This window comes from Arachis stenosperma, chromosome 9, assembly GCF_014773155.1.
Source record: "Arachis stenosperma cultivar V10309 chromosome 9, arast.V10309.gnm1.PFL2, whole genome shotgun sequence".
Classification (NCBI taxonomy): domain Eukaryota; kingdom Viridiplantae; phylum Streptophyta; class Magnoliopsida; order Fabales; family Fabaceae; genus Arachis; species Arachis stenosperma.
In genome coordinates, this window is record NC_080385.1 from 131,152,281 (window position 1) to 131,172,951 (window position 20,671).

The 20,671-nt window shown below is 40.2% G+C and overlaps 2 non-coding genes across 2 annotated transcripts; both read right to left on the reverse strand.

The window, feature by feature from the left end:
* Positions 1 to 8,078: 8,078 nt before the first annotated feature.
* On the reverse strand, positions 8,079 to 8,182 carry LOC130952824 (small nucleolar RNA R71). The gene has a single exon (XR_009074999.1). It is a non-coding gene; the product is annotated as a small nucleolar RNA R71 (small nucleolar RNA).
* An 8,546-nt stretch (positions 8,183 to 16,728) lies between these two features.
* LOC130952864 (small nucleolar RNA R71) lies at positions 16,729 to 16,832 on the reverse strand. The gene has a single exon (XR_009075040.1). It is a non-coding gene; the product is annotated as a small nucleolar RNA R71 (small nucleolar RNA).
* Between the last annotated feature and the right edge of the window lie 3,839 nt (positions 16,833 to 20,671).

Consider the following 20,671-nt stretch of genomic DNA (forward strand, 5'->3'; position numbering starts at 1 on the left):
CAATTATTTCTTGTAGTCATGCATTTGTATGATTGAGGCCATTATTTCATTAGCTCACTTAACCAAATAGCCTACCTTTTACCATCCATTGTAACCAATTTTGAGCCTATGCTTAACCCAATTATTCTTCATTTTAGCACATTACAAGCCCTAAAACAAAAAACAATAAAAATCCCTTATTTGGATCTTTGATTGGCTTAGGCTAGTGAGAGTGCTTATTTTCAAGTTTAGTGAGGATTGGGAACATTGGTTGGGATAAAAAGGGATGTTTTGTATTCTTATATTTGGGAATTGGGTGTATGCTCATGTATTTATTAAGTGTAAGACCTTATGCATTGATATTCTTGAAAGAAAAAAATGATAAAAAACAAAAGAAAAAGAAAAAAAAAGAAAACAAAAGAAAAACAAAAAGAGAAAAAAAAGAAAAAAATATATATGTAGAAAAAGAAAGAAAAAAAGAAAAGAAATAAAAAGGGGACAAAATGCCCCAAAGCAAAGCTCAATAAAAGATCAATGCATAAGTGTTGTGAAATGAAAAGAAAATGCATGAGTATATGGAAAAGTGAAAGATGGGTAGTTAGGTTAGAATTCAATTATATAGGTCATTATATAGGTTAGGTGGGAAAGTTCAAGCTCATCAAAGGTCCAAATTCTAGTCCACTTATCCATATATGATCCTACCTTGACCCTAGCCCCATTATAACCTATGAAAGACCTCATGATGAATGTATGCATGCATGGATTAAGTGTTGATTGTTAGAAGAAGATCAAATTTTAGAAGAACATGATTAGTAGAGAATTGAGTGAATTAACCCTTAAACACTTGAGTGAATAGAGCGGATACACATTCGGTGAGGGTTCAAAAGCTCAATTACATGTTTTCACCATTATCATTTATATTCATGAAAGTTTATAATTCTTTTGATAATCCAATGCAATTGTGGTTTGGACTTGGTTCCCATTGCTCTAGCTCTTGTGCTTCCATATGTTTTCTTGAGAATTGATTTATTTTGACCAAGCAAGTGCATTCACTTTAGGTAGTTACATTTAGATAGGTTCATATAGTTTAGTTGCATTCAATAAATGCCATACCCCTTAGTTCATTCTTATTTTAGCATGAGGACATGCTAAGGTTTAAGTGTGGGGAGGTTGATAAACCCCATTTTTAGGGTTTATCTTGTGTTGAATTTAGAGTATTTTGATAACCTTTTCTCACATTTAGCCAATGAATTAGCATAGTTTTGTAATCTCTCCCGTATTTGTTCTTGAATGTAAAAAACATGCTTTTCAAGCCTTTAATTTGATAATTTTAATTCATCCTTGATTCCATAAGATGCCTTGATACGTTTGCTAGTAATCTCATGTTAAAATAGGCTAGGCATGGATCAAAGGAGCAAGGAAGGAAGCATGCAAGTGGAGAGAAGCATAAAAAGCCAAAGAAGTAATCTTAGCCAAGGACGCGCACGCGCACAAGGTGCTCGCGTGCACATTGCGATATTGGCCAGGGATGCGTACATGTACCGTGCGCGTCCACACCAATGGCCGCACGTGAGTTTTAAACAGAAAACGTGCCCAGCGATTTCTGGGAAGTTGTGGGGCCCAGTTACAACCAATTTTGGCGCCAAAGCTATTTAAAGGACGAAGGATTGAAGGGGGAGGAGAGAAGGGAATCAATAGTTAATTCATACACATTAGGATTAGTTTAGAAGTAGTTTCTAGAGAGAGAAGCTCTCACTTCTCTGTAGAATTAGGATTAGGTTTAGGTTAATCTCTCCTCTTAGATCTAGGTTTAATTCATTCTTCGATTTACTTTTCCTCTATCAATTCTTACTTCTTTACTCTCCTTCTCTCTAGTTTTGTATTTCAATTCTTGTAATTCTTCACTTTGTTGTGGATATATTTTTTTGTTCTTTTGTTTTCTTTCAATAATGAAATTTGAGGTAATTCATGATAATTGTGATTTCCTTGATTGTTGTTGTTAATTCTTTGTTGTGATTTACTATATTTTTCTTTTGTACCTTCCAAGTGTTTGATGAAATGCTTGGGAGGATGTTAGAATAGAATTTTATGTTCTTGGCTTGGGAAGATAACTTAGGAACTCTTGAGTTACTGGTGCACAAATTTGTGATCCGCACAACTAACCAGCAAGTGCACTGGGTCGTCCAAGTAATACCTTACGTGAGTAAGGGTCGATCCCACGGAGATTATTGGTTTGAAGCAAGCTATATTTATTTTATTAATCTTAGTCAGGAGGCCAATAAGATTATTTGGATTTAATTGTAAGAAGTCAAAGTGTTTAAAATTATTAGAAAAATAAAAGAGAATCAAATCGTTACTTGGTGTGCAGTAATGAGAAATATGTTGGAGTTTTGGAGATGCTTTGTCCTTTGAATTTCTACTTTTCCTTGAAGTCCTCTTCCCACACGCAGGGTCCCTTCCATGGCAAGCTCTATGTAGGGTGTCACCGTTGTCAATGGCTACCTCCCATCCTCTCAGTGAAAACGTTCCTATGCTCTGTCACAGCACGGCTAATCATCTGTCGGTTCTCAATCAGGTTGGAATAGAATCTATTGATTCTTTTGCGTCTGTCACTAACGCCCAACCTTCGGGAGTTTGAAGCTCATCACAGTCATTCAATCCCAGAATCCTACTTGGAATACCACAGACAAGGTTTAGACTTTCCGGATTCTCATGAATGCTGCCATCAATCCGGCTTATACCACGAAGATTCTGATTAGGGAATCTAAGAGATACTCATTCAATCTGATGTACAACGGAGGTGGTTGTCAGACACACGTTCATGGATTGAGGAAGGTGATGAGTGTCACGAATCATCACCTTCTTCATAATTAAGCGCGAATGAACATCTTAGATAAGAACAAGCGTGTTTGAATGGAAAATAAAGGAATTGTATTAATTCATCGAGACGCTGCAGAGCTCCTCACCCCCAACAATGGAGTTTAGAGACTCATGTCGTCAAAGTGTATAAAATTCAGATCTGAAAATGTCATGAGGTACAAAATAAGTCTCTAAAAGTTGTTTAAATAGAAAACTAGTAACCTAGGTTTACAGAAAATGAGTAAACTAAGATAATTGGTGCATAAATCCACTTCTGGGGCCCACTTGGTGTGTGCTGGGGCTGAGACTAAAGCTATCCACGAGCTGAGGCTTTTCTTGGAGTTGAACTCCAAGTTATGACGTATTTTGGGCGTTCAACTCCGGATCATGACATGTTTCTGGCGTTTAACTCCAGACAGCAGCATGTACTTGGCGTTCAACGCCAAGTTACGTCGTCTGTCTTCATGCAAAGTATGGACTATTATATATTGCTGGAAAGCCCTGGATGTCTACTTTCCAACGCCGTTGAGAGCGCGCCAATTGGACTCCTGTAGCTCCAGAAAATACATTTCGAGTGTAGGGAGGTCAGGATCCAACAGCATCAGCAGTCCTTTTTCAGCCTAACTCAGATTTTTGCTCAGCTCCCTCAATTTCAGCCAGAAAATACCTGAAATCACAGAAAAATACACAAACTCATAGTAAAGTCCAGAAATATGATTTTTGCCTAAAAACTAATAAAATTTAACTAAAAACTAATTAAAACATACTAAAATCTACATGAAATTACCCCCAAAAAGCGTATAAAATATCCGCTCATCACAACACCAAACTTAAATTGTTGCTTGTCCTCAAGCAACTAGATAAATAAAATAGGATGAAAAGAAATTAAGAAACAATAATATCTCAGAGTTTCAAGTGAAGCTCAGATTCTAATTAGATGAGCGGGACTAGTAGCTTTTTGCTTCTGAACAGTTTTGGCATCTCACTTTATCCTTTGAAATTCAGAATGGTTGGCATCCATAGGAACTCAGAATTTAGATAGTATTATTGATTCTCCTAGTTTAGTATGTTGATTCTTGAACACAGCTACTTTATGAGTCTTGGCCATGGCCCTAAGCACTTTGTTTTCCAGTATTACCACCGGATACATAAATGCCACAGACACATAACTGGGTGAACCTTTTCAGATTGTGACTCAGCTTTTGCTAAAGTCCCCAACTAGAGGTGTCCAGAGTTCTTAAGCACACTCTTTTGCTTTGGATCACGACTTTAACCACTCAGTCTCAAGCTTTTCACTTGGACCTGCATGCCACAAGCACATGGTTAGGGACAGCTTGATTTAGCCGCTTAGGCCTGGATTTATTTCCTTGGGCCCTCCTATCCATTAATGCTCAAAGCCTTGGATCCTTTTTACCCTTGCCTTTTGGTTTTAAGGGCTATTGACTTTTTCTGCTTGCTTTTTCTTTCTCTCTTTTTGGCATTTTTTTTTTCGCAAATTTTTTTTTCACTGCTTTTTCTTGCTTCAAGAATCAATTTCATGATTTTTCAGATCATCAATAACATTTCTCTTGTTCATCATTCTTTCAGGAGCCAACAATTTTAACATTCATAAAATTCAATATCAAAAACATGCACTGTTCAAGCATTCATTCAGAAGACAAAAAGTATTGCCACCACATATAAATAATTAGAATTTTTCTTATTAAGAACTCGAAAAAATTAAATTGCCTCTTTATTCTAAAAAATCTACTATTTTATTCATGTTTGATGATGATGTGAAAAATAAATTATAACTTAATTGAAAATAAAATCAAAAATAGATATGCTAATTACTACTACTCTTATATAACTTCTAAGGTAAAATCCTATAATAATACTATCACAGAGTTAAAGCTAGAATTAGAACTTAACAACCTGTATTTTGGGAAGTGGATGTTCCTCTAGTCTGTGGGGTGCTTGGTCTTTCAAGGAATAGCTTCTGACACTTTAGTTCCTTCAGTTCACATCCTTGCTCTTCCTGTTCCCTTAGGTGCCATGATCTTGATGAGTTTTAGCTCAGTGATCATGGACAATCACACCAAACTTAGAGGTTTGCTTATCCTCAAGCAAAAGAAAGGAAAGGAGAGGAATAGAGGGAGAGGCAATTTCGAAATCCAAAAGATATGATGAGTTGAAAGAGATTTGAAAAAGATTTGGATTAAAAAAAAAATTTGTGTTTATGAATTAAGATACATTTGATATTTTTGAAAAAGGGATTTTAGAAATTAGGATTTTTAGAAAACTAATTTGATTTGAGGGATGATAATTTGAAACATGTTTATGCAAGAAATCATGAATTGAAACATAAAAAATTAGAAAATTTGTAAAGAGAAACGAATTTTACCTCCTCCCCACCATCCTGGCGTTAAACGCCCAAACGCTGCATGTTTTGGGCGTTTAACGCCCAAATGTTGCTTCTCCTGGGCGTTCAACGCCCAGCTGATGCATCTTTCTGGCGTTGAACGCCAGGAAGTCCTTTGTCACTGGGCGTTTTTCTGAACGGCCAGGATGCTGTCAATCTGGCGTTAAACGCCCAGAAGGTGCTTCTTTCTGGCGTTTAACGCCCAGAAGATGCTCCTTTCTGGCGTTTAACACCCAGATGGCTACCCTTACTGGCGTTGATCGCCCAGTGGGTGCTTCTTTTGGGCGTTCAACGCCCAAAATGTTTCTTACTGGCTTTTTCACGCCAGTGAGCTTCCAAATTCCCTTGTAACTCTGTGAATCCAATCAATTGCTATTTTACCTTGAAGATACTTTGACATATACCTGTAAAAATCAATTAATTAATCTAAACGAATAAAATTAAATTTTGTGATTGGCTGGGTTGCCTCCCAGCAAGCGCTTCTTTATTGTCCTTAGCTGGACAGTGAGCTCTAATCAAGTCTCATTTTCGAGCATTCTTGCTCGAAGTTACTTTCAAGATAATGTTTAATTCTCTGTCCATTAACAATGAAATTTTTGTTGGATTCATTATCCTAAAGCTCTACGTATCCATATGGTGATACGCTTGTAATCACGTATGGACCTCTCCACCGGGATTTTAATTTCCCGGGAAATAATTTGAGCCTGGAATTAAATAGCAGAACTTTCTGCCCCGGCTCAAAGACTCTGGATGACAATTTCTTATCATGCCATCTTTTTGCTTTCTCTTTGTAAATTTTTGCATTCTCGAAAGCATTGAGTCTAAATTCCTCTAGCTCATTTAACTGAAGCAATCGTTTTTCTCCAGCTAATTTGGCATCAAGGTTTAGGAATCTGGTTGCCCAGTAGGCCTTATGTTCCAGTTCCGCTGGCAAGTGACATGCCTTTTCATACACAAGTTGGTATGGAGAGGTCCCTATAGGGGTCTTGAATGCTGTTCTGTATGCCCACAGAGCATCATCCAAGCTCCTTGCCCAATCCCTTATACGGTTAATTACAGTCCGTTCCAGGATTCTTTTGAGTTCTCTATTTGAGACTTCAGCTTGCCCATTAGTCTGTGGGAGATATGGAGTAGCTACCCTGTGGCTAACTCCATAACAAACCAAAGCAGAGTAAAGCTGTTTATTGCAGAAATGACTGCCCCCATCACTGATTAATACTCTAGGGGTACCAAATCTGCTGAAGATATGTTTCTGGAGGAATTTTAACACTGTTTTAGTGTCATTGGTGGGTGTTGCAATAGCCTCCACCCATTTGGATACATAATCCACTGCCACCAGAATATAAGTGTTTGAGTATGACGGTGGGAAGGGTCCCATGAAGTCGATACCCCATACATCAAACAACTCAATCTCCAAGATCCCTTGTTGAGGCATGGCATAACTGTGAGGCAGATTGCCAGATCTTTGGCAACTGTCACAATTAAGTACAAATGCTCGGGAATCTTTATAGAGAGTAGGCCAGTAGAAGCCACTTTGGAGGACTCTTGTGGCTGTTCGCTCACCTCCAAAATGTCCTCCATACTGTGATCCATGGCAGTGCCATAGGATCTTCTGCGCTTCTTCCTTAGGCACACATCTACGGATTACTCCGTCTGCACATCTCTTGAAGAGATATGGTTCATCCCAAAGATAATACTTTGCATCCGTGATCAATTTCTTTGATTGATGCCTACTGTATTCTTTGAGTATGAATCTCACTGCCTTGTAGTTTGCAATGTCTACAAACCATGGCACTTCCTGGATGGCAAAAAGTTGCTCATCTGGAAAGTTTTCAGAGATTTCAGTAAGAGGGAGGGACGCCCCTTCTACTGGTTCTATTCGGGACAGGTGGTCTTCTCAATCACATCTTTTTAAACCCATAACTTTTTAATTAAATCTTTTTAACCACATCTTTTTCAAAATAATTCTCAATCAAATCTTTTTAATTTCTAATTTCAAAATCTTTTTCAAAAATCACTTTATCTCTTTTCCACTTTGATTTTCGAAAATCAATTAACATTTTTCAAAATGTTTTCAAATTTTTTTAATTGAATTTTCGAAAATTCTCTTCCCTCCTTCCCACATCCTTCTATTTATGGAGTACTACTCCTTCTAAATGCACAATTCGAATTTTATCTATTAAAATTCGAATTCTCCTTCTCCTTCTTCTTACTATTTCTCTTTTCCTCTGACATTTCAAGGAATCTCTATACTGTGACATAGAGGATTCCACATTCTCTTCTTCCTTTTCTATTTCTTATGAGCAGAAGCAGAGACAAAGGCATTCTTGTTGAAGCTGATCCTGAACCTGAAAGGACCTTGAAGAGAAAGCTAAGAGAAGCCAAAGCACAACTCTCTTTAGAGGGCTTGACCGAATTCTTCAAGGGAGAAGACATGGCAGCCGAAAACAACAACAATGCCAACAATGCAAGGAAGGTGCTTGGTGACTTTACTGCACCTACTCCTGATTTCTATGGGAGAAGCATCTCAATCCCTGCCATTGGAGCAAACAACTTTGAGCTTAAGCCTCAATTAGTTTCTCTAATGCAACAGAATTGCAAGTTTCATGGACTTCCAATGGAAGATCCTCATCAGTTTTTAGCTGAGTTCTTGCAAATCTGTGACACAGTCAAGACTAATGGGGTTAACCCTGAGGTCTACAGACTGATGCTATTCCCTTTTGCTGTGAGAGACAGAGCTAGAATATGGTTGGACTCTCAACCTAAAGAAAGCCTGGACTCTTGGGAAAAGCTAGTCAATGCCTTCTTGGCAAAGTTCTTTCCTCCACAAAGATGGAGTAAGCTTAGAGTGGAAGTCCAAACCTTCAGACAGAAGGATGGAGAATCCCTCTATGAAGCTTGGGAAAGATACAAACAATTAATCAGAAGATGTCCATCTGACATGCTTCTGAATGGAGCATCATAGGTATTTCTATGATGGTCTCTCTGAACTATCCAAGATGTCTTTGGATAGCTCTGCAGGAGGATCTCTTCATTTGAAGAAGACGCCTGCAGAAGCTCAAGAACTGATTGAAATGGTTGCAAATAACCAATTCATGTACACTTCTGAAAGGAATCCTGTGAACAATGGGACTGGTCAGAAGAAAGGAGTTCTTGAGATTGATGCTCTGAATGCCATATTGGCTCAGAACAAAATATTGACTCAACAAGTCAATTTGATTCTCAAAGTCTGTCTGGAATGCAAAATGCACCAAACAGTACTAAGGATGCTTCATCTGAGGAAGAAGCCTATGATCCTGAGAACCCTTCCATGGAAGAGGTGAATTACCTAGGAGAACCCTATGGTAATACCTATAATTCTTCATGGAGAAATCACCCAAACCTCTCATGGAAGAATCAAGAGAGACCTCAACAGGTTTCAATAATAATGGTGGAAGAAACAGGCTTAGCAATAGCAAGCCTTTTCCATCATCTTCTCAGCAACAGACAGAGAGTTCTAAGCAGAATAATTCTGACTTAGCAACCATGGTCTCTGATCTAATAAAGACCACTCAAAGTTTCATGAATGAAACAAGATCCTCCATTAGAAACTTGGAAGGACAAGTGGGTCAGCGGAGCAAGAAAATTACTGACTTCCTCCAAGCACTCTCCCAAGTACACTGAAGAAAATCCAAAAGGAGAGTGCAAAGCCATCAATATGGCCGAATTCTGGGAGGAAGAAGAGGCAGTGAACGCCACTAAGGAAGACCTCAATGGGCGTGCACTGGCCTCCAGTGAGTTCCCCAATGAGGAACCTTGGGAATCTGAGGCTCAAACTGAGACCATAGAGATTCCCTTGGACTTACTACTGCCTTTCATGAGCTCTGATGAGTATTCTTCCTCTGAAGAGGATGAGTATGTCACTGAAGAGCAAGTTGCTAAATACCTTGGAGCAATCATGGAGCTAAATGACAAGTTATTTGGAAATGAGACTTGGGAAGATGAACCTCCCTTGCTCACCAAAGAACTGGATAACTTGTCTAGGCAGAAACTGCCTCAAAAGAGGCAGGATCCTGGGAAGTTTCTATACCTGTACCATAGGCACCATGACCTTCAAGAAGGCCTTGTGTGACTTAGGGTCAAGTGTAAACCTCATGCCCCTCTGTAATGGAGAAATTAGGATCTTTGAGGTGCAAGCTGCAAAAATCTCACTAGAGATGGCAGACAACTCAAGAAAACAGCCTATGGACTTGTAGAGGATGTTCTGGTTAAGGTTGAAGACCATTACATCCCTACTGATTTCATAATCCTAGAGACTGGGAAGTGCATGGATGAATCCATCATCCTTGGCAGACCATTCCTAGCCACAGCAAAGGCTGTGATTGATGTTGATGGAGGAGAGTTGATCATTCAAGTGAATGAAGAATCCATGGTATTTAAGGCCCAAGGATATCCTCTATCATCATAGAGAAGAAGCATGAAGAGCTTCTCTCAAAACAGAGCCAAACAGAGCCCCCACAGTCAAACTCTAAGTTTGGTGTTGGGAGGCCACAATCAAACTCTAAGTTTGGTGTTGAAACCCCACATTCAAACTCTAAGTTGGTGTTGGGAGGTTTCAACAAGGTTCTGAGCATTTCTGAGGCTCCATGAGAGACCTCTGTCAAGCTAGTGACAGTAAAGAAGCGCTTGTTGGGAGGCAACCAATGTTTATAATTAATTATTTTCTTTTGTTATTTATCTTTTTGTAGGTTGATGATCATAAGAAGTCATAAAAATAATAAAAAAAGCAAAAACAGAATGAAAAACAGGAAGAAAAACAGCACACCCTGGAGGAAGATGCTGCTGGCGTTCAAACGCCAGTCAGCCTAGCAGATGGGCGTTTAACGCCCAGTCTGGCACCTTTCTGGGCGTTTAACGCCAGAAAGGGGCACCAAACTGGCGTTAAACGCCAGTAAAGGTATAAAACCTGGCGTTAAATGCCAGGAATGGGCACCAGCCCGGCGTTTAACGCCAGAATTGGCCCAAAACGTGGATTTTGGTGCCAATTGGTGCAGGGATGCCTTTTCCTTGACACTACAGGATCTGTGGACCCCACAGGACCCTACTACAGGATCTGTGGACCCCACAGGACCCTACCATCACTCTCTCTCTTCTTCCCCCATTCACCAATCACCTCAACACCTATCAAATCCCATCTTTCTCTTCACCACTCACATCCATCCTTCATAAAACCCCACCAACCTCACACTTCAAATTCAAACCACTTTCCCTCCCAAACCCACCCTCAAATGACCGAACTTTCATCCCCCTCTCTCCTATAAACCCCTCTTTACACCCTTCATTTCCACACAACCTAAACACCACTTTTTCCCCCTTTGGCCGAATACACCTCCATCTCCCTCTTCCTCATTTCTTCTTCTTCTACTCCCTTCTTTCTTCTTTTGCTCGAGGACGAGCAAACATTTTAAGTTTGGTGTGGTAAAAGCGTTGCTTTTTCGTTTTTCCATAACCATTATGGCACCAAAGGCCGGAGAAACCTCTAAAAAGAGGAAAGGGAAGGCAAAGGCTTCCACCTCCGAGTCATGGGAGATGGATAGATTCCTCTCAAAGGTGCATCAAGACCACTTCTATGAAGTTGTGGCCTTGAAAAAGGTGATCCCGAAGTCCCTTTTTCACTCAAAAAGGGTGAATATCCGGAGATCCGCCATGAGATCCGAAGAAGAGGTTGGGAAGTACTTACCAACCCCATTCAACAAGTCGGAATCTTGATGGTTCAAGAGTTCTATGCCAATGCATGGATCACCAAGAACCATGACCAAAGTGTGAACCCGAATCCAAAGAATTATCTTACTATGGTTCGGGGGAAATACTTGGATTTCAGTCCGGAGAGTGTGAGGATGGCGTTCAACTTGCCCATGATGCAAGGAGATGAGCATCCTTACACTAGAAGGGTCAACTTTGATCAAAGGTTGGACCAAGTCCTCACAGTCATATGTGAAGAGGGCGCACAATGGAGGCAAGACTCAAGAGGAAAGCGGTTCAATTAAGAAGGCATGACCTCAAGCCCGTAGCTAGAGGATGGTTAGAGTTCATACAACGCTCAATCATTCCCACTAGCAACCGGTCCGAAGTGACCATAGACCGGGCCATCATGATCCATAGTATCATGATGAGAGAAGAAATAGAAGTTCATGAGGTTATAGCTCAAGAACTCTCTAAAGTGGCGGACAAGACCTCCACTTTGGCAAGATAGCCTTTCCTCATCTCATTTGTCACCTCTGTTATTCAGTTGGAGTTGACATAGAGGGAGACACCCCCATTGATGAGGACAAGTCCATCACTAAACAAAGGATGGAGTACACAAGGGAGCCCTCTCATCATGAGATCCCTGAGACACCTCAAGGGATGCACTTTCCTCCACACCACTATTGGGAGCAACTGAACACCTCCCTAGGAGAATTGAGTTCCAACATGGGACAACTAAGGGTGGAGCATCAAGAACACTCCATTATCCTTCATGAGATTAGAGAAGATCAAAGAATCATGAGGGAGGAACAACAAAGACAAGGAAGAGACATTGAGGAGCTCAAGCACTCCATAGGACCTTCAAAAGCAAGGAAGAGCCGCCATCACTAAGGTGGACCCATTCCTTGATTTCCTTGTTCTTTATCTCTCTGTTTTTCGAATTCTATGCTTTATGCTATCCATGCTTGTGTCTTATGATCATTAGTGTCTTAGTGTCTATGCCTTAAAGTTATGAATGTCCTATGAATCCATCACCTTTCTTGAATAAAAATGTGCTTAATTGAAAAAGGAAGAATTGCATGAATTTTGAATTTTATAATAGTTTAATTATGATGATGTGGTGGCAATTTTTGTTCTTTGAATGTATGCTTAAACAGTGCATATGTATCTGAATTTGTGGTTCATGAATGTTGGCTCTTGAAAGAATGATGAAAAAGGAGACATGTTATTGAGGATCTGAAAAATCAATAAAATGATTCTTGAAGCAAGAAAAAGCTATTCAAAAAAAAAAAAAAAATCGAAAAAAAAAAAAAAATCGAAAAAAGAAAGAAAAAGAAAGAAAAAGAAAGAATAAGAGTTGTGATCCAAGGTAAATAGAGTGTGCTTAAGAACCCTGGACACCTCTAATTGGGGACTTTAGCAAAGCTGAGTCACAATCTGAAAAGGTTCACCCAATTATGTGTCTGTGGCATGTATGTATCCGGTGGTAATACTGGAAGACAGAGTGCTTTGGGCCACAGCCAAGACTCAATAAATAGCTATGTTCAAGAATCATCATACTTCACTAGGAGAATCATTAACACTATCTGGACTCTGAGTTCCTAAAGAAGCCAACCATTCTGGATTTCAAAGGAGAGATTGAGATGCCAAAAACTGTTCAGAAGCAAAAAGTTAAAAGCCCCGCTCATCTAATTAATACTGATCTTCACAGATGTTTTTGGAATTTATTGCATATTCTCTTCTTTTTATCTTATTTGATTTTCAGTTGCTTGAGGACAAGCAACAATTTAAGTTTGGTGTTGTGATGAGGATAATTTGTATACTTTTTGGCATTGTTTTTAGTATGTTTTTGATATCTTTTAGTTAGATTTTAGTATATTTTTATTAGTTTTATTTAAAATTCACTTTTCTGGACTTTACTATGAGTTTGTGTGTTTTTCTGTAATTTCAGGTATTTTCTGGCTGAAATTGAGGGACTTGAGCAAAAATCTGATTCAGAGACCAAAAAGGACTGCAGATGCTGTTGGATTCTGACCTCCCTGCACTCGAAGTGGATTTTCTGGAGCTACAGAAGCCCAATTGGCGCGCTCTCAACGGCGTTGGAAAGTAGACATCCAGGGCTTTCCAGCAATATATAATAGTCCATACTTTATCCAAGATTTGATGGCCCAAACCCGCGAAGCAATCCGGCCTCAGAAATTCCAGCGTTAAACGCCGGAACAGGATTAAAAGTTGGAGTTAAACGCCCAAACTGGCATGGGAGCTGGCGTTTAACTCCAGAAAACGTCTCTACACGAATTTCCTTGATTGCTCAGCCCAAGCACACACCAAGTGGGCCCGGAAGTGGATTTTTATGTCATTTACTCATCTATGTAATAGTTTTCTATAAGTAGGACCTTTTACTATAGAGTCAGAGAGTCTGGAGACGACATCTGAGTAGCTATCTTTGTTTTATGCTATCTTAGACCTTTGGGAGGCTGGCCATTCGGCCATGCCTAACCTTTGTTCTTATGTATTTTCAACGGTGGAGTTTCTACACACCATAGATTAAGGGTGTGGAGCTCTGCTGTACCTCGAGTATTAATGCAATTACTATTGTTCTTCCATTCAACTCCGCTTGTTCTTTATCTAAGATATCACTTGTTCTTCAACCTATGAACAAGATGACTGACAACCATTCTTGTTCTACAAGCATTCAAGGCTTTAGTGAATATCTCTTGGATTTCTGATTGCATGACGCATGGTTGATCGCCTGACAACCGAGTGCTCGTCTGACAAACGAGCCAGCCATTCCATGAGATCAGAGTCTTCGTGGTATAGGCAAGAACTGATGGCGGCATTCAAGAGAATCCGGAAGGTCTAACCTTGTCTGTGGTGTTCTGAGTAGGATTCAATGATTGAATGACTGTGATGTGCTTCAAACCTGTAACCTACTGGGCGTTAGTGACAGACGCAAAAGAGTGATTCTATTCCGGTAGGGGAGGGAACCAAACCGGTGATTGGCGGCACTGTGACAGAGTGCTCTGCATTAGCTTTCACTGCGCGGATGGGAGGTAGCTGCTGACAACAGTGAGACCCTACACAAGTTTGCCATGGAAAGGAGTAAGAAGGATTGGATGAAGACTGTAGGAAAGCAGAGAGACGGAAGGGAAGGCATCTTCATACACTTGTCTGAAGCTCATACACCAATGATATACATAAGTATCTCTATCTTTACCTTTTCTGTTATTTTCGTTCATCATCATCATATACATTTGAGTCTGCCTGACTAAGATTTACAAGATGACCATAGCTTGCTTCAATACTAACAATCTCCGTGGGATCGACCCTTACTCACGTAAGGTTTTATTACTTGGACGACCCAGTACACTTGCTGGTTAGTTGTGCGAAGTTGTGTAATGCCATGGTATTAGGCGCACCAAGTTCTTGGAGCCATTACCGGGGATTATTTGAGTTGTGAAAAAGTATTGTTCACAATTTCGCGCACCAAGTTTTTGGCGCCGTTGCCGGGGATTGTTCATGTTTGAGCAAGCTTGTGGTAACATCAGATGCCAAGATCCGGCAACAACATCAAGTTCTTGGTGTTATTGCCCGGGATTGTTTAGGCTGGACAACTGACGGTTCATCTTGTTACTTAGATTAGGTATTTTTTTTCGAAATTCTTGAAGGTGAATTCTAGAGTTTCATGATGATTTGTTGAAATCTGGCTGGCTGAGAAGCCATGTCTAATCTGATTGGACCGAGGTTTCAATTTATCACCACAAGAGCTTGTTGATTTCGTATCAATCTTGCTCTTGGAGCAGTGATTTGCTAAGATTTGGCTGACCTTTGGTCATGTCTAGTGTTTTGGACCGAAGCTTTCCTTGGAAGCTTGGCTGGCTGTGAAGCCATGTCTAATTCCTGGACCGGAGTCTTAGACTAGCATTGCACTGATTCCTGGAATTCTCATTAAGAATTTTGATGCCTTTTTTCCACTTAATTTTCGAAAAACACAAAAAAAAATTTTATAAAACCATAAAAAGACCAAAAAGATTTTATGTTTCTTGTTTGAGTCTAGAGTCTCATCTTAAGTTTAGTGTCAAATGCATGTTTTTGTTATAATTTTCGAATTCATGCATATATTTCTTGTTTTGATCTTTGAATTCTATTGACTTGAAGTATTTTGTGTGTCTCATATGCATTCTCATATTGTTAGTGTCAGTAGTGCACAAACTGCTAAGTTTGGTGTCTTGCATGCATTGTTATTTGATTCTTGTTGCATTTTGATTAATAGAAAAATCCAAAAAATATTTTTAATTTGAGTCTTTTCAAGTCAATGATACAAGGAATTGAAGATTCAGAACCAACTGCAGAGGAATTATACAGAAAAAGCTGAGCATTCAAAATGCCCAGTGAAGAAGGCAGACTGGCGTTTAAACGCCAGCCAGGGCACCTGGTTGGGCGTTTAACGCCCAAAAGGGGTGCATTTTGGGCGTTAAACGCCAGAATGTATACCATTCTGGGCGTTTAACGCCAGGATGGTGCCAGGGGGAAGATTTTGTTTTCAAAATCAATTTTTCTTAGTTTTTCAAATCAAATCTTTTTCAAATCAAATCTTTTCAATCAAATGTTTTCAAATTCAATTTCTTTCCTTTTAAAAAGATACTTACCAACAATTAATGATTTGATTGAACATCACAAGATTGTTGCCTTTTCTGTTGAGAGAGGTTTAAATGTTTCAATCATATCTTTTCTTGTTAGGCAAGTCATTAATTTTCAAAATCATATCTTTTCAAATTGTTTTCAAATCATATCTTTTAAAAATGTTTTCAAATCATATCTTCTCAATCACATCTTTTTAAACCCATAACTTTTTAATTAAATCTTTTTAACCACATCTTTTTCAAAATAATTCTCAATCAAATCTTTTTAATTTCTAATTTCAAAATCTTTTTCAAAAATCACTTTATCTCTTTTCCACTTTGATTTTCGAAAATCAATTAACATTTTTCAAAATGTTTTCAAATTTTTTTAATTGAATTTTCGAAAATTCTCTTCCCTCCTTCCCACATCCTTCTATTTATGGAGTACTACTCCTTCTAAATGCACAATTCGAATTTTATCTATTAAAATTCGAATTCTCCTTCTCCTTCTTCTTACTATTTCTCTTTTCCTCTGACATTTCAAGGAATCTCTATACTGTGACATAGAGGATTCCACATTCTCTTCTTCCTTTTCTATTTCTTATGAGCAGAAGCAGAGACAAAGGCATTCTTGTTGAAGCTGATCCTGAACCTGAAAGGACCTTGAAGAGAAAGCTAAGAGAAGCCAAAGCACAACTCTCTTTAGAGGGCTTGACCGAATTCTTCAAGGGAGAAGACATGGCAGCCGAAAACAACAACAATGCCAACAATGCAAGGAAGGTGCTTGGTGACTTTACTGCACCTACTCCTGATTTCTATGGGAGAAGCATCTCAATCCCTGCCATTGGAGCAAACAACTTTGAGCTTAAGCCTCAATTAGTTTCTCTAATGCAACAGAATTGCAAGTTTCATGGACTTCCAATGGAAGATCCTCATCAGTTTTTAGCTGAGTTCTTGCAAATCTGTGACACAGTCAAGACTAATGGGGTTAACCCTGAGGTCTACAGACTGATGCTATTCCCTTTTGCTGTGAGAGACAGAGCTAGAATATGGTTGGACTCTCAACCTAAAGAAAGCCTGGACTCTTGGGAAAAGCTAGTCAATGCCTTCTTGGCAAAGTTCTTTCCTCCACAAAGATGGAGTAAGCTTAGAGTGGAAGTCCAAACCTTCAGACAGAAGGATGGAGAATCCCTCTATGAAGCTTGGGAAAGATACAAACAATTAATCAGAAGATGTCCATCTGACATGCTTTCTGAATGGAGCATCATAGGTATTTTCTATGATGGTCTCTCTGAACTATCCAAGATGTCTTTGGATAGCTCTGCAGGAGGATCTCTTCATTTGAAGAAGACGCCTGCAGAAGCTCAAGAACTGATTGAAATGGTTGCAAATAACCAATTCATGTACACTTCTGAAAGGAATCCTGTGAACAATGGGACTGGTCAGAAGAAAGGAGTTCTTGAGATTGATGCTCTGAATGCCATATTGGCTCAGAACAAAATATTGACTCAACAAGTCAATTTGATTTCTCAAAGTCTGTCTGGAATGCAAAATGCACCAAACAGTACTAAGGATGCTTCATCTGAGGAAGAAGCCTATGATCCTGAGAACCCTTCCATGGAAGAGGTGAATTACCTAGGAGAACCCTATGGTAATACCTATAATTCTTCATGGAGAAATCACCCAAACCTCTCATGGAAGAATCAAGAGAGACCTCAACAAGGTTTCAATAATAATGGTGGAAGAAACAGGCTTAGCAATAGCAAGCCTTTTCCATCATCTTCTCAGCAACAGACAGAGAGTTCTAAGCAGAATAATTCTGACTTAGCAACCATGGTCTCTGATCTAATAAAGACCACTCAAAGTTTCATGAATGAAACAAGATCCTCCATTAGAAACTTGGAAGGACAAGTGGGTCAGCGGAGCAAGAAAATTACTGAACTTCCTCCAAGCACTCTCCCAAGTAACACTGAAGAAAATCCAAAAGGAGAGTGCAAAGCCATCAATATGGCCGAATTCTGGGAGGAAGAAGAGGCAGTGAACGCCACTAAGGAAGACCTCAATGGGCGTGCACTGGCCTCCAGTGAGTTCCCCAATGAGGAACCTTGGGAATCTGAGGCTCAAACTGAGACCATAGAGATTCCCTTGGACTTACTACTGCCTTTCATGAGCTCTGATGAGTATTCTTCCTCTGAAGAGGATGAGTATGTCACTGAAGAGCAAGTTGCTAAATACCTTGGAGCAATCATGGAGCTAAATGACAAGTTATTTGGAAATGAGACTTGGGAAGATGAACCTCCCTTGCTCACCAAAGAACTGGATAACTTGTCTAGGCAGAAACTGCCTCAAAAGAGGCAGGATCCTGGGAAGTTTTCTATACCTTGTACCATAGGCACCATGACCTTCAAGAAGGCCTTGTGTGACTTAGGGTCAAGTGTAAACCTCATGCCCCTCTCTGTAATGGAGAAATTAGGGATCTTTGAGGTGCAAGCTGCAAAAATCTCACTAGAGATGGCAGACAACTCAAGAAAACAAGCCTATGGACTTGTAGAGGATGTTCTGGTTAAGGTTGAAGACCATTACATCCCTACTGATTTCATAATCCTAGAGACTGGGAAGTGCATGGATGAATCCATCATCCTTGGCAGACCATTCCTAGCCACAGCAAAGGCTGTGATTGATGTTGATGGAGGAGAGTTGATCATTCAAGTGAATGAAGAATCCATGGTATTTAAGGCCCAAGGATATCCCTCTATCATCATAGAGAAGAAGCATGAAGAGCTTCTCTCAAAACAGAGCCAAACAGAGCCCCCACAGTCAAACTCTAAGTTTGGTGTTGGGAGGCCACAATCAAACTCTAAGTTTGGTGTTGAAACCCCACATTCAAACTCTAAGTTTGGTGTTGGGAGGTTTCAACAAGGTTCTGAGCATTTCTGAGGCTCCATGAGAGACCTCTGTCAAGCTAGTGACAGTAAAGAAGCGCTTGTTGGGAGGCAACCCAATGTTTTATAATTAATTATTTTCTTTTGTTTTTATCTTTTTTGTAGGTTGATGATCATAAGAAGTCATAAAATAATGAAAAAGCAAAAACAGAATGAAAAACAGGAAGAAAAACAGCACACCCTGGAGGAAGATGCTGCTGGCGTTCAAACGCCAGTCAGCCTAGCAGATGGGCGTTTAACGCCCAGTCTGGCACCTTTCTGGGCGTTTAACGCCAGAAAGGGGCACCAAACTGGCGTTAAACGCCAGTAAAGGTATAAAACCTGGCGTTAAACGCCAGGAATGGGCACCAGCCCGGCGTTTAACGCCAGAATTGGCCCAAAACGTGGATTTTGGTGCCAATTGGTGCAGGGATGCCTTTTCCTTGACACTACAGGATCTGTGGACCCCACAGGACCCTACTACAGGATCTGTGGACCCCACAGGACCCTACCATCACTCTCTCTTCTTCCCCCATTCACCAATCACCTCAACACCTATCAAATCCCATCTTTCTCTTCACCACTCACATCCATCCTTCATAAAACCCCACCAACCTCACACTTCAAATTCAAACCACTTTCCCTCCCAAACCCACCCTCAAATGACCGAACTTTCATCCCCCTCTCTCCTATAAACCCCTCTTTACACCCTTCATTTCCACACAACCTAAACACCACTTTTTCCCCTTTGGCCGAATACACCTCCATCTCCCTCTTCCTCATTTCTTCTTCTTCTACTCCCTTCTTTCTTCTTTGCTCGAGGACGAGCAAACATTTTAAGTTTGGTGTGGTAAAAGCGTTGCTTTTTCGTTTTTCCATAACCATTATGGCACCAAAGGCCGGAGAAACCTCTAAAAAGAGGAAAGGGAAGGCAAAGGCTTCCACCTCCGAGTCATGGGAGATGGATAGATTCCTCTCAAAGGTGCATCAAGACCACTTCTATGAAGTTGTGGCCTTGAAAAAGGTGATCCCCGAAGTCCCTTTTTCACTCAAAAAGGGTGAATATCCGGAGATCCGCCATGAGATCCGAAGAAGAGGTTGGGAAGTACTTACCAACCCCATTCAACAAGTCGGAATCTTGATGGTTCAAGAGTTCTATGCCAATGCATGGATCACCAAGAACCATGACCAAAGTGTGAACCCGAATCCAAAGAATTATCTTACTATGGTTCGGGGGAAATACTTGGATTTCAGTCCGGAGAGTGTGAGGATGGCGTTCAACTTGCCCATGATGCAAGGAGATGAGCATCCTTACACTAGAAGGGTCAACTTTGATCAAAGGTTGGACCAAGTCCTCACAGTCATATGTGAAGAGGGCGCACAATGGAGGCAAGACTCAAGAGGAAAGCCGGTTCAATTAAGAAGGCATGACCTCAAGCCCGTAGCTAGAGGATGGTTAGAGTTCATACAACGCTCAATCATTCCCACTAGCAACCGGTCCGAAGTGACCATAGACCGGGCCATCATGATCCATAGTATCATGATGAGAGAAGAAATAGAAGTTCATGAGGTTATAGCTCAAGAACTCTATAAAGTGGCGGACAAGACCTCCACTTTGGCAAGATTAGCCTTTCCTCATCTCATTTGTCACCTCTGTTATTCAGTTGGAGTTGACATAGAGGGAGACACCCCCATTGATGAGGACAAGTCCATCACTAAACAAAGGATGGAGTACACAAGGGAGCCCTCTCATCATGAGATCCCTGAGACACCTCAAGGGATGCACTTTCCTCCACACCACTATTGGGAGCAACTGAACACCTCCCTAGGAGAATTGAGTTCCAACATGGGACAACTAAGGGTGGAGCATCAAGAACACTCCATTATCCTTCATGAGATTAGAGAAGATCAAAGAATTATGAGGGAGGAACAACAAAGACAAGGAAGAGACATTGAGGAGCTCAAGCACTCCATAGGACCTTCAAAAGCAAGGAAGAGCCGCCATCACTAAGGTGGACCCATTCCTTGATTTCCTTGTTCTTTATCTCTCTGTTTTTCGAATTCTATGCTTTATGCTATCCATGCTTGTGTCTTATGATCATTAGTGTCTTAGTGTCTATGCCTTAAAGTTATGAATGTCCTATGAATCCATCACCTTTCTTGAA